This window comes from Pogona vitticeps, chromosome 8 (genome assembly GCF_051106095.1).
Source record: "Pogona vitticeps strain Pit_001003342236 chromosome 8, PviZW2.1, whole genome shotgun sequence".
NCBI lineage: Eukaryota > Metazoa > Chordata > Lepidosauria > Squamata > Agamidae > Pogona > Pogona vitticeps.
The window spans coordinates 23,321,214-23,336,110 of NC_135790.1; the positions used below are offsets into that span (position 1 = coordinate 23,321,214).

The following is a 14,897-nucleotide window of genomic DNA, read 5'->3' on the forward strand; positions in this document are numbered from 1 at the left end:
GCAGGAACTGATATGCAATTGGGGTAAAGTTGATCCAAGCACTTGTTGAGTGTTATTATGACCTGATCTGCCATTACGAATCATGTTCTCTATTCAAAAACAAAGACAGACATCCAGTTCTGAATCACCCGTTGCACATTGCAGTTCCCTTAATTACCCATCCTAGCTTCCATTCAAAGGCACAAACACCAGTAATAGCTTTGCATCACATGTGCAATTAAGCCATTACATTTTTTTCTCTTCTCTTTCTGCAGAATTAGCAATAAAATTACTGCTTTGGGAAACTTATCCTCAACAGCAAATCGTCCTTTTTACTTCAAAAGTCGAGTATCTTTCATGTTAGTGGGACCCCTGCTTTTACTTCTTCTGCCTCTGGATTATCAGGCCTCCCTTCTCTTTTGATAGCTCTGCTTCATCCTCCCTCCCTCCCTTCAGTTCAGGCCTACTTCATCTCATTTCTCCCTTCCTTTTCAGGACTATCACACATCATGTAAAGGAAGAAAATGCTCTTTGACTTTCAATTCCCTGCTGAATGTTCTGTGCTACTGAGATCCTCTGAAACGGTGGGTATTGAACAGATTTTTGCAGATTGCTGCTTTGCCACTAACAGATCACTGTAGGATTTTTCTTGCCAGCAGCAACTCATTCACACACAGCAACTTGTGGACCAATCCCTTTGGCTTTGGAAGCTCTAACAAGAAAGCTGAACATAGTCAACAAGCTGGTATTATTGAATAAGGGAAGGAAAAACCAGCAGGAAAGTAGAAGTGTGCTTAAAGCTCAGTTGTAATGCAATGAAACTAACAATGCAAGTAACTGGTAATCCAAATTTCTTAAGCAGAAAATGGCTGTGAAAACAGAGTAGGAGCAAATGAGCCTGAGCAACAGACTACTCAGGACAGCACGGAAAGACATGGAAATCTTATCATTCAGGGTCAACATGCAATTCATACAGGAAACATGTCCTGGAGGCTGTGCATACACCAGGCTAACTGTAAGGGGGAAGAGATGACTGAAATCTTAAGGCTATGGGAGAGTGAGTCTCTCTCCCTGCAGTTGGAGAAAAGTTGCAGCATGTGCAAAAAGATAAGAAACAGGAATGAGAAGAAAAAGAGAAGCCTTTTAAAGGGAAATGTAATCACATACTATTACCCCAGAACTAAGTGTGGAAAAGCGCAACACCGCAGGGGATCTCTGCTTCAGAGAGTACTGACCTAACGTTTGCAAATGAGACTGAGAAATGCATGAGGGAGGGATCATCTCATCATCAGGCAGAGTACGGCAGCTGCCTCAGGGGACACTTGATATAGATTATCTGTATCCCAGGGAAATTTTCCTTCAATGGAAGACTTAGCCAGCCTGCATTCCATCAGTTGGCCTTCTACCTTCAGTTGTGGTGGAGGGGCCCTGTTATATTGAAGCTGTTTGAACAGAACACAAAATCCATGTAAGTGTCTACATTAACTAAAGGAGGGACAATTGACAGATAGATGCCCTGGCAGCATTTTCCTTGTATTTTCTAGATCTATGTGCAGATGAGTATTCTTTGGCTTTCTTTCTTCTCCTTTTGTGGTGGTTGCCTCTTTTCTTTCTCTCCTTAATTAGGAAAATGGATGCCAGGAAGCCAACACTCAGAGGTTCTGTAATTAAGCTCAACAGTTCTTCATCCTCCTGCATTATTCACAAATGGATTTCTTGAGTTAATAAAGATTAAGTTTCCTTTTTGCTTCATGCAAGTCTCCAGAAGAGTGACTCCTCTCCAATAGTCAAAATCTTGGCAGCAAGTCCTTGCACTGTGGCATTATAAATACCTAACGATCCTAACTGAAGCAATCAAATAACAATCCAAGCAATATCTTACATGGTAAGCCACCGTGGGTACCAGTTTCAGGAGAAAGGTAGCATATCATTAAATTAGATAGATAATAAGTAAATAAATAAAATACTTGGAATGGAGATGGCATCATCTTATCCTTTCTTACAGTTTAGGTTGGCCCTGCTTTGAGGTACCAATTCTGCTGCATGGAAAACTTGCTGTCCTGTTCTCAGACCTGCTACCGGACAATAATTTCTGGCTGAACATTTTTTCCCCTCGGTTCTACATATCTGGACCTTACTACAGCTGAAAGATGGAATGTGGAGTGGCATTTGTGTGTGGCTACAACAGTATTTTCCTTTGGTTCTGGTGTGTTCTAAATAGAGCAGAATGTTTTAGCCAAAAAAATAAATCTAGTTAGATGGATTCATGCCATGCTAACATTGTCTGTAGATAAGTAAACACTTTGCTAATTATCTCAGAACCTTGCTGGACTAGAACTGTCTTTCCTGACTGTAAGCCATAAAATTTGGCCTCTTCAGTCACTGAGCAAGGGCTGGCACCCAGAAGGCTTTGCTATTTCTCACTACTGACATTAACTCAATTACAAGAATTCTCTACAGGGCCCGCTTTGTTCATCTTGATACAGGGAAGTAGCTTAAAGAATGAGAAAGAAATTGAGAGAAAAATAATAGCCTAACTAAAGCTACTGAGAAGAAAGCACACTCATAAGCACTTAATCCATATTGATACTTTCAAGATTTGGGTATATCTGATTATCTTTGGATTTCCCCATAATGCTCAAATTATGACTGGTAGCAGGGACACGAAGCTCTCTGCCGCTTAATATAAGAGGTCAAACAGCCCATCCGTAAAATTCGCTTCATCATAATTTTCTAATATTTCTTAAGAGGGTGGAAGATGGATTGATACTCAAGGACTGGGTCCTTTTTAAGATGGAATTGTCCACCTCCTTCTCTCAAGTTCATTACATGGGAAAGGAACATGGCCATTGGATTCCCACCCCACACCTGCAGAAAGCAGAAAGTTGAGAGATTCAGGGAGAGAAGTTTACAACATAGTGATGTGGTTTATTTTTTAAAAAAGAATTTGTTCGGCAGCCACAAAGTCTGCACCAAGACTGACCCAGTGGCAATAGAGCTGTGTGAGTGATGATAAGGAAAATAGTTAGGAAAATATAGTTAGCTTGGATTATGGGAGACTCAATCTCCCCAGGTCTTCCCTTGAAAAAGTACAGTCTGGAACTGTGCTGCAAGCTGTTCCAATGAGAGGTAATAATTGAATTTGTTTCCATTTAATTTGGAGGGCCTTTAATTAAAAGCCAGGCCTGTGTGTGCAGAGAGATAAAGCCGAGCACACGAGACTGGGGGTAATTTGGGTGCCAAATGCAATAATTAATTTTAAATATGGAGGTCAGGAGAGAGGCTCTATCTACCATGCAATCAGCGTGCGGCACTGGCCATCCAAACGGAATTGGGCTCATGAGCGGTGGAAAAATGCTTAAGTGATTTTTGAAGCCTTAATAGCAATTATACAGCAGTGTGGAGGTTAATTTGCAGAGTTCATTAATCAGCGAAATAAACACGTCAGTGATCTCCGAGTAAAAGGCGAGCCTGACAAACTGAGTGCCTGGGTAAGCGAAGGAGGAAGGAGGGTCAGTCCCAAGACAGACGTTAAACAGGAGAAGAAGAACCAAAGGAATTCATTTGTGATCCTGATGCTTGCATTGCTCAGACTGTATTTCAGCTCACCTTGGCCGAAATTGCTCATCCTTAACCTGGAAGCAAAGGAGTTGAAGACGGCAAGGGTGTGGCCTTCAAAAGCTGACCCAGAAACACCTCCTTCAGCCCCATCTAAACCTGGGGAAAGGCCGTTGACAAGCCCCTATGGAGGTGTCCGTAATGGATTCCTCCCTGGGAAGGTTTCCATATTAGCTTCCTTCCAAGGCTGGAATTTTTAGTCTTGCAAAAGGGGGAAAAAGTGGGAGTGAGTTTGGCTGGGGAGAAATGGAATATGAGCTGCCTAGATCCACAACCTCAAGCCATACCCTCAGTTTGAAGAGAAATGTAGATATGCTGAAAGGTCACATAAATGCATAATCCACAGCGGTTCAGTAGGAGATAGTTTGTCACACTAACAAAAGCAGAGATTAGCACTATTATAATCCATTAAATTATCAAATAATATGGACATTTTCTAATGTAATTGGACAATTTAATCACGTTGAATTTAAGAGGGGGGCAGGGGATGAAATCAATGTTTCTCCGGGAATAAATGCTGTTGCAAGGTGGCAAGATCATACATTGATTGCATCGTAACAATCCAGTCCCTACTCCCATTCTGAGATGCTGTTGGTGGATGCATGAGACATAGCCTTCTCTGTGGCTGCTCCCAGACTTTGGAACTCGCTTCCACAGGAGGCTAGGCTGCTCCCATCTTTAGTGACTTTCCGCTAGCAGGCAAAGATTTTGTTCTTCAGGCAAGCTTTCCCTCTGTGACTGGCTGCCCGAGTGGGGTTTTACATGGATTATTTTTATCTTAAAAGTTTTGAATGTGTTTTAGTGTGGCTTCTCTTTTTCAGTGGGGTAATTGTTTGATCCTTTTTAGTTATTTGTGTATTCACTGTTGTTAGCTTCAAATGCTGTCTTTTAATGCTATAAGCCACCTTGGGTCCTTTTTAAGGAGAAAGGCAGAATGAAAATGTTTCAAATAAATAAAAATAATATCTGCATTGCTCAACCTGATGAAGACCAGTAAAGAAAGATAAAGATGAAGGAGATAGTATTATAATGGCGAGAAGGAGAAAAGGAAAGGAGCAGAAGGGTGTTAGGGCTGGTGGATAAGAAATTGAACTTTCGAACATTCTTCTTGACCCTAGCTGGGAGATTTCCATAAAAACATGACATGGAGAAAGAGGTGTGGTCTGCTGATAAAGCAAGCATGGAATGCAAGCCATCTTAGTGAAGCAAAGCAAGACAACTGTTGTTTAATGGAATACCTCTGCTCAGAGAATCAGCTATTGACCAGCTTTTATCTGGCTAATTGCTCCCTGGAGAAGGGACCCCATTGCAAAAGGATGGATGGTTTTCCCTAGTCGTTTTTTTACATCTTTTCCAGAAAGTATTTGAATTCATTTTTTTTCTTTTTATGAAGCCATACAACAAACATACTTCCAAAGGAACTGTAAGATGCTGTCGCTTCTTTGATGTTGCTGGGAGAACAAAATGCAGGGCAGGGCAGGAGCAATCCAAGCCATGGAGAACATGAGAGGGCAGAATTAAAGAGGAAGAAACACTGACAAAACATAAAACATTCCAAGGAAACATTTTAACTTGGCTGCAAACTCAGCATGATATCTGAGTCCCCATTTCTACAGAACATAGAAATGAGGGTCAACAGCTTTAGTGCTGGTTCAACCAGAATCCTGTTCTATTGCTTTTGGTGGCCCATCCTACCCCTCTATCAAAGGAAGACACCCTTGTCCAGCAGGCTGAGGCAAAGAGGCAGTCCCGGAACCAGCCAAATCAGAGAGCTAGACAGGGGACAGATTGAATTTGTCTTCAGTGTGGAAGGGACTCACTCTGGAATTAGCCTTTTCAGCCACACTAGATGCTATTCCAAGTTCTTCATACAGAGCATGATGCCATAGTCTCTCGAGATTGAAGGATGCCTAATCTAAAATTAATTAATACAGTGGTGCCTCGCTTAATGATTGCCTCGCTTAACAAGGAAATCACTGTATGATTAGGCTTTTGTGATCACTTTTGCAATTGCAAAATGATGATTTAAAAAGGGTTTTTCCGCTTTGCGATGATCGGTTCCCTGCTTCGGGAACCGATTTTTGCTTTACGACTATCAGCAAGCAGCTGATCGTCGGGTTTCAAAATGGCCACCGGCTGAAGAAAATGGCCCCCCACTGTTTTCTAGGATGGATTCCTTTACTTTATTTATTTATTTATTTGATTTATATCCCGCCCATGTGGTATATTCTACCACTCTGGGTAGAATATACCACTCAACCACCCAAGAAACAGCAGCAGAGTATGGACAGAGTTCCTACTCCAGTCCTCTGAAGATGCCGGCCACAGAGATTGGTGAAAGGTCAGGAAGAACAACCTTCAGAACACGGCCAAAGAGCCCGAAAAACCCACAACAACCAAACTTTTTTCTACTTTGCCCACGAAGCTCAACTGGATGTGTGTGTGTGCAACAGAATTAAAAATGAGAGTTTTATTTTCAGGTGAATCTATCTAGTTTCTTTTTCAGGCAGATATGACTGAATATGCCCTCACTACACCACTTATTTTCCTCCCTGTTACCTTAAAATGATTTTCCTTCCTTCCAAACCACCTTTTTTTCTCTCTCTCTTCTGAAGCACTGATGTACAGTGATGAACTGTACACAAAGCCTAAGATTTATTTTACTTGTCTGCAAGTTCTCAGCTTTTTGCTGACAAAGTCAAGGTGCTTTTCATTTAAAGCTACAGCTTTTCTATTCTGCAATACACGTTGCATACATTTTCACCCAGTAACCTCTACACTTTTAAAAAAAAAACTTTTCAGAAAGTCTTCATGTAATCTGTAAAAGCTCCCAGTGAAATAAAGTTGTTAAAGGTGCCACAATCCATTTTAGAAGGTAAACCAGGATTATCATTCACAAACTGGAGACAGGATATCAAGGTTGGGACAAGAATAGTCACTTGCTTAAGATCATTAACAACGTAACTAAAATAAGTTCTAAATCAGCAACCTTACCATCAATGCCTTAACCATTTTTATGCTATTCTTTGGTGCCCACTTCTCAGTACTAATTTAGTAAATCCTGCAAGGCTGGGAAAACAAGGATAAAACCCAGCCGTTGTCTTTCCTCCTTCAACTCCATATCCAGGGACTATGGGTCTCCAAGTCCTAAACTTTTCTGCCTACTCCAACTGTGCTTAATTAAACATCGAAATTAAAGCCCATAAGAGTGATTGCACCTGTCAGCCTGTAAAGGGAAAGCTAATAGAAATCCCATTTATCCAATCCATGGAGGCACTTCTAGACGGCAACAGAAAGTACTTGAGATAGGAAGATGACGGGAGCAATAGGTGGTGCACACCAGACCCTTACACTCACAGACTGTTGGAGTTTTATTTGCAGCCTCACATGTTGTGTGGTTTTTGTGACTGGGAACAACTTTTTTGGGCTGCAGTGATTATCTCTCTTTCCAGCGCTAACATCCCCTCCAGCCTTTGAGTTCACAGAGAGACTCATCTCTCTGCTGAGTGTCTCCCACTCTTTCCTTTCTTGATAGCTGTTGTTTATTTTCTGCTGATCTGTCCAGTTGGTTGTTAAGTATGTGTGAAGTCAAGAAAGCAGCATAGACATGTCTGTAACTTCAAGCAATTATAAGTAAAGAAATCTGTTTTGTTTTATTCTTTCTCCTACAAATATCTCAAAATGTGTTACTGAGACTTTTAAGTGCCCATACTGTCTACTCTTAAGGTAGACTATCTGGGGAACTTGAAGCTATTCTGATTGTCTAGGCCCATGTCTTATATATATATATATGACATTGGGCCTAAACAATCAGACATGCAAATAAACTGTGCATCATCCATGGACTGGACCACAAAATAAAGTTTGCTAGAAAGCAAAATGCACAGCTGAGCAAAGAATGCACTTTGGCTATCAGATAATCCTTTGGCATTTGCTCTGATTCTAATGTCATGCTAACTCTCTGACTTGACTATCAGAGGAATGTGTAGCAGCAGTCATCTGTGTTGTAGAGCTTCGTATTTCTGGTAAGCAACTTTGTATTTCTGGTAAGCAACAGAGCATGGACTGAGTTCCTACTTCAGTCCTCTGAAGATGCTGGCCACAGAGACTGGTGAAACGTCAGGAAGAACAACCTTCAGAACACAGCCAAAGAGCCAGAAAAACCCACAACAACCATCAGATCCTGGCCATGAAATCATTCGAGAATACATTAAACTAAAAAGTTAACAAGCTATTGGGACGGAGGGTGGCTAACAATAATTCATTATTTTTCTCAAAGGACATTAGAGGCCTTGCCCAAAGACACCCCCCCCAAAAAAAATTGGAAGCATGCCCTGTTTGTATATTATCCACCCATGCTGACTTCCACAAACCCTCCTGTCCTGCTCAGGACAGAAGCCAAGGAATCTCTGCTAACGTCAAGGCTTCCAGTTTCACATCATTTAATTCCATTCAAGTATTGCAAGAGATTCAGTGTTTGTAGCAGAATAAACCTTGAAAGCCTTTTTACACCCATTGAAAATGAAAACCTATCAGAAGTTCTCTCTCTCCCCCTGCAGCCCTGCAAGAACAAAGTATTTGTTGTTGGTAGAGTAAAATATTTATCAAAACCATTTTAAAAAGAAATATACACATGCATCTGAGCCTGATTAAGCACCGAGAAGAGACATGTAGGTTTGCTTTAAAAAAAAAAAAGCCCACAACGCCTTGGATCTTAACTACTGACGGAAGAAATAAGTATTCATTATTTCTTAAAATTAATTTATAATCTTGCATTAATATTCACAGGATTAAAAAAAATTTTCAATATACAAACATTTTAAAGAAGCTTGGAAGGAAGCCTTCAGGAATCCAACTGAGGTTTATTCAACTGAGGGGTGGGCAATTTTGGACAGATAAGAGTTAATTTTAATTTGGCCAGCAGCCTGAAGATGTCCTCCGCAAAGCTGCCAAAATGCAGAGGCTTGGTTGCAATATTTCCTCTTCATTGGAGAGGTTTTGTTCTTTCCTTTAACCAGACTTGATCATCAGAGATTGTTTCATCATCAAACACAAGAGCTGCTCCAAACGTTCCACTGAAACCAGGGATACTGTATGAAGTTCCAGTTCATCTCCAGTGAGGGATAAATGAGGGTTTGTCTAGACTGGCCATTCAGGGTGTGGCTACAGAGGGTCTGTTGAGGTTAGCGGGGAGGCTGATGTGCCATTTGAAATGCTCCTCCTGTCTAAACAGCAAATTACTCCTTGTAGCCTGAGCAGCTTTCAATTAAGTACTTCCCCTGATTATCTGTGAAGGGTCAGAGGAAGTGAAATTACTATTTTTTTACATTGCTCCTCTTTCCCTCTGTTGGTGCTGTTCCATTTTCTCCCTTTCTTGCTCCCTGATTCCCTTCCCTTCTTCTCTCCCCATGATGGCAGCTGGAAGCCGAGGCTGCTCGAGCTGCTATCTGCTGGCTAAACAACAAGCATGCCAAAAAGAATAGGTGCTCGGCCAATGGGCCAGAAAGGTGCACAACATCTCTTGAAGGGGAAGGATGGCTCAATATGAGCAGGGACACTTGGGGACAAGGTATTTTCTTTCAATCCAAGCCATGACATCAGTGATCCATATATCACATCTATATGCCAGTGTGGACAGGTCCCAAATCTTGGGAACATCCTCATCTCGTTAGAACGATTAAGACACAGTGCAGCATTTATGGAGACAAAGAAAAATGCTAAACAACATTAGCAACTTCAAATGAGATAAAACAAACATGTTGTGATCTTAGCAAAGCCCAGGAAATCTAAAAGAGAGAAGCAGAAGCTCCCTGTGTGATCTAAGTATTGTTGCATTTGATAGAGAGATACCTCTCCTAGCCCACTGATTTAGATAGCATTCCTTGACATATCAACTTTGTACCAATAAGAAACAATTGAACACACAGCAGGGACAGGTATTCAAACCTCCATGTGTATTACAGGTGTGTATATGCATCAGCAAACAGACATAGAACTGCTAGCTCTCAAGGCATTGCTGAAAGGTCAGGAAATTGATATGTTTGTCCAGGTTTTCAGGCAGGCAATGCTAGAGGAGGAGAAAATGTTGTGTGAGAGGTGGATTTTAAAGCTCAGTACCAGGACTCACTGGGTCAGTAAGTAAAGGTTTGCATGTGTGTTGGGTTTGCATAACATGGGTACACCAAAAACCTAGGAAGGAGGGGAAGTCACTGGGGAGAAAGCCAGTAAGTGCATGTACCCATCGTGCCATTTGGAACAAGGCAGGGAATGAAACAAGTTGTGTCTCGTTTTGCAACCTCCTCCCAACCCTTGCCTGATTTACCCAGTGACATCCGCTCCTCCCTGTGACATCACAATGGCCCACCCCTTCTTCTCAGGTTTTTGTGACCCGGCAACTCAGCGAATGGAAATGATCAACACATTTGATAGTACATGTAGCCTGCCCTCCTTAAAAGGGAACAAGACCAGATTCTCAAGATGGAAAAGAATGATCACCGTTCTAATTGTCACAGGGGCAGATGTTTTTTGGAGACTTAGGGACTGCTGTTGTCTTGCTTGACCATCAGCAAAAGGAGAAAATAAATGTCTACACCGAACAAGTGTCATGCATCAGGCGGAAAGGCAGCCTAACCTCTTGTTATTAAGCAATTCAGACAAACTGAAAAGCTCATGGATAACTATGAGCACTGGAAACCACATTTAAAATGTCCATGAAACAAAAGAACATACATAGCCTATCCTTTTTCATGCAGTGCAGATTGCTGCCACCTCTTTTCCACCTATAAAAAATGCCAGTTGCAAAGCTCAATGCTCTGCTGGAGCCTTTCTGTGTGAGATTGCAAGGTTTACTTCTCCATTATCCTAAATAAAGCAGCCTTTTGAAATGGCTCGAAACCTATTAGATCACACTTCTATGTACTTTACAACCCAGATATACACACTTTCCAAAACTGTGGTTATACTTTATTTTTAACAACTCGGAGCGGAATCTATTTTCTTCCACAGAGCTGGGGAAAAATGTTTTCTCAAAGGAAGAGGAAAAGGGGAGAAAATAAGGTATTGATTTTGTTTAGGGTCAAAATAAAATATTGTTGGAGAGGGTGTTGAAATCTCTAGCCACAGATTATTTCTAGAGTGACAGGCTGGATAAGGAGCTGCATTTTTGCCCCTAGTGAAATAAAACAAAATACATTAAATACGGTGGTTCATTTTTTGATCTCTCTCTCTCTCTTCTCTTCTCTTTATACTCCATTCTGTACCGGATCTAGCCAGATTTTATTCAATGTTCCTCCAGCTCCCTCCCACGGATTTTCTCAATGTCACCCTAGGTTCAGACTTTTGTAATATTCACACCACTATTTTTAGATCTGCAAATATACAGCATTTTAGGACCATACTAAGGTAAGCGATGCATATTCTGTAAATAAGAATACTTAATTCTGGGGATTTTTTTTTTAAATCTTCTTTTCTGAGTCCAGATAAATTTAAACTATCAAAACTCTGATAGATATCCCTCCATTCCTCTGACATTTTAACTTCCTCATCCACTTCGTTTTTTCTGAAATCTCACAATGCTGAAACTCATTCTATGATGATATCTTAATTAGACCTACCACAAAGAGGTAGATGTTAAAAAAGGGGGTAGGTGAGGTGGGTGACCACTTTTCTTTTTTCCTGGCACACTTCTTAATCTGCATTTTTAATTTCTAAGAAGCATATTTTAAAATATAACAGTAGTGATATACTATCAAAGTTGCTACAAGGAATTTTTGATAACTGGGAAGAAATGGAATAACCCAGAAAAAAATTTCTCCTTCTGCCCTCTTGTGGCCAAAAACATATTTTAAAAATTAAAATGGGGATACCTGAGCTCAGACCCCTCACGCCTGAAAAAGGATGACTTCCCACCAGTAGGGGACTTTTTCTGTACTTCTCCCCCAACAGTTCTTTTAAAAACTCTTTTTTAAAAATGTGTGTGTGTGTGTGTGTGTGTGTGTGTGTGTGTGTGTGCGTGCGTGCATGCATGCGTGCATGTGCGCGCATGTCAGAGTTCCAGAAAGAAGATGGGACACCTTGGATTTGGCCCACATTTTGCCCATTGTGGTAAGTGACGGAGGGAAACAAAAGGTGGAAAATCTGGGTATAGTCTTTATTATTATTTGTATAATAACTCATAACCTATAGTTATGAGTTGTCGAATCAGCTCTGATTTATGGTGACCCTATGAATGAGTGACTTCCAAAATGCCTTATCATGAACTGCCATGCTCAACTCTTACAAACCCAAGCTTTTCGCTTCCATGATGAAGTCAATGCACCTCATATTTGGTCGTCTACTTTTTCCTGCTGCCTTTAGCTTTGCCTAGCATTATTGTCTTTTCTAGCAAGTCTTCTCTTTGCACAATGCCAGCAAAGTACATCAGTCTCATTACTTGGTAGTCCTTTCAGCTTCTGCGTCAGATGATACAGGGTATCAAAGATCATCTGGGGTAGCCAACTCTTCTTACTCTCTCTTAGAAGGTATCAGTCCTCACTGAGAACATAAAGCGGCATTCATCCTGTCTGTGCACGGAACCTCTTTGCTTGTTAGAATTCGAAGCTCTTTTAACCATGTGATCCAATAGGACCTCATTACATGAGAGAGCTGCTCATTCTATCCAAGCATGTCAGCTAGGGTGGTTGAGGATGCTAAACCCTGAGAGAGGCCCGGAAGGAGAAAACTAGGAACCAGGCCTTCTCAGGGCTTTATCCCATGCTTTGGAAGGAACTGCCACCCAAAATCTGCCTGTCTCCTTCTCTTGAAGCTTTGAAGAAATCTTTTCTGTTTCACGAGACTTTCCAAATCTTAATACCATTTTAACAACTCCACTGAGATTATATTACACAATATGTTTAACATCACAACAGCCACCCACCTCATATTAATTTAATTTGTATTTGTTGGTTTTGAGTTATATGTTTATTGTTGTACACTGCTCAAAGTGACCATTGGCTGGATGGGCAGTTCAGAAGTTGAATGAATGAATGAATGAGTGAGTGAGTGAGTGAGTGAGTGAGTGAGTGAGTGAGTGAGTGAGTGAGTGAGTGAGTGAGTGAGTGAGTGAGTGAGTGAGTAGATAGATAGATAGATAGATAGATAGATAGATAGATAGATAGATAGATAGATAGATAGATAGATAGATAGATAGATAGATAGATAGATAGATAGATAGATAGATAGATAGATAGATAGATAGATAGATAGATAGATAGATAGGCATTCGTTGCATTAACATTAAAAGGTCCTGTTGCATAATATATCCACACAGAAGTAGGAAAAAGGGAACAGAAGAATAAGACAAACACCAAGTTAGGGCATTGCCCTTGTAAGATCAATATTCTTAATGCAGCCTGGAAAAACACTCTCGAATGTTTTGGACAGGAATCATGTTTGCAGGCATCCTTCATGCAGATTCGAGGACCGGATCCTCAGATCTCCTGCTCTAACATTTCTTGCTTGAGCCCCATGCTCCCAGCCGCCTTTCTAGCAAGTATCATGACACCATTTGCAAAGCACATGTCAGCAGTTTCGTGAAGGGCATTGATATACTCGCCTTCTGAAACTTTGTAGTCTCCAATCACCTTTCTAAAGAATCAAAACATTAATTATCATTTAAATGCATAAGCAGCTTCCTTCCAACTGCTTGGGTGTGCATCTCTCTCTATCTCCCTCTCCCTTACTAGGCTGAGGCTTGTGAGCAAAAATAATATTTGCTTTAAACACAAATCATCTCTTTATAAATACAGAATAGGCAACATTTTCCCCACACACTCTCTAAATGGGAAGCCAGATGGTTCTTCTACCCCTGAAGGGGTTTCACTCCACAGCGTTATGTTTTCTGAGTGAAACAAGACACGTTTGGACTCCAGCCACTCTAGGTACATTTTTTTCCATTATTTTTATTTTCACTTGCCTAGCTTTATGGCTGTATTTAAACAGCAATAGTCCAAACAGTCTAATTGTTTGCACCCTTTAAACTAAGCACAACAGATACCAACGAATGGACCAATTTTACATAGCCCACCCCAGAACGGCTGGCTTCTCCTGCAGGGGGGGAAAAAAGCCTTCTAAGTTGTTTCACTTTACCCACACATAAGGAGGCGAGCTGAAACATCACCATGTGTGACAACATCAAAAACTGATCAGTCACCAAAACTGGATTAGGCAGATGACTTTTTTGTTTGTTTTTGCTCTACCCTGGACAACATGTCATAAGGTACAGCTAAATTACAATTTAACCTGCAGCTTGTGCCAGAGTTGGCATGGTTAAATTCCGGAACGGGGCCTCACGCTGGTGACTCAACTCGGACTGGACTTTTTTATTTCCAGTGATTTGGACTTGACTTGTGACACACCCACCCCTCCCTTTTTTTTCTGGGAAAAACAGCTTGTTTTTAATAGGGACTCAGACCCAAAGATTTACCAACATCCCTGATTAAATTTGATGTATATTCTGACAACTACGTGATGTTCAGATAATCACAAGGAAGCCCAGTTTTCTTTTGTTTATTTTTTTATTAATTGTTTTTTCCTCAGTTGGTAGGAACTACTGTGTGTTTTCTTGAGGAGGGCGGTTTAGCTACTTCACTTGCATCCTTTTTGCTTGTTGCTTGGTTTGGTTTCTGGCATGTACAATTGCTTGTATCAGTCGAAAGAGGCAGGAGCAGGGGTGTCCTGGACAATGTTGATAGTAGAGGATTTTATAAAGCAACAATTTTGGCAAGTGACATAGCATTGAATCATTCTAAAAACTTGTGGAACTGCAGAGCTTATCTGACATACTGGTGTTTGGAAAACACAATAAAAATTGTTTGGAGGAGAGGCAAGAGGCGCTTGCTTCGGGGGGAATATTACTGCTGTACTAGCACATCCTTCAGCAGGGTGCAGTATCCCAACATAGCAGGAACACACAACCCTCAAGTAAGCACCTCTTATTTCTCCTACAGACAATTTTAATTGCACTTTTCTAGCATGGCATCATATCAGATGAACACAGGGGTTTTATATCAGTTCAGCGCTATGTTACCTGCCAAATTTTTTAAGAAGGGGTGAAACGGTCAATGTTAAGGACAGAGAAGAGTGGCCAGTCTGTGATTCCAGTGAGAATTGGAGCAATTTAGGATGCAGTGTGGACGCTTACCCTGAAAACTGCCCAGGACAATCCATCCTGTGTGAATGACAGCAGTGATTTAACTGCCACAGGGAACTTTGAATTGACCCAAATCAACCCAGTGCAGCCTCTCCATCTAGTCACATCATGA

The 14,897-nt window shown here is 41.0% G+C and overlaps 1 protein-coding gene and 1 long non-coding RNA gene across 3 annotated transcripts in view; one reads left to right on the forward strand and one right to left on the reverse strand.

Moving 5' to 3' along the window:
* LOC144584212 (uncharacterized) overlaps positions 1 to 14,510 on the forward strand; it is a 35,325-nt gene extending 20,815 nt beyond the window's left edge. The window contains exons 2-3 of the long non-coding RNA XR_013538325.1: positions 475 to 563; positions 1,985 to 14,510. This is a non-coding gene — a long non-coding RNA (uncharacterized LOC144584212). The remainder of the gene's footprint in view (positions 1 to 474; positions 564 to 1,984) is intronic.
* The window catches only part of LOC110078188 (opioid-binding protein/cell adhesion molecule homolog), a 789,058-nt gene that overhangs the window by 729,608 nt on the left and 44,553 nt on the right, over positions 1 to 14,897 (reverse strand). The window lies entirely within an intron of this gene.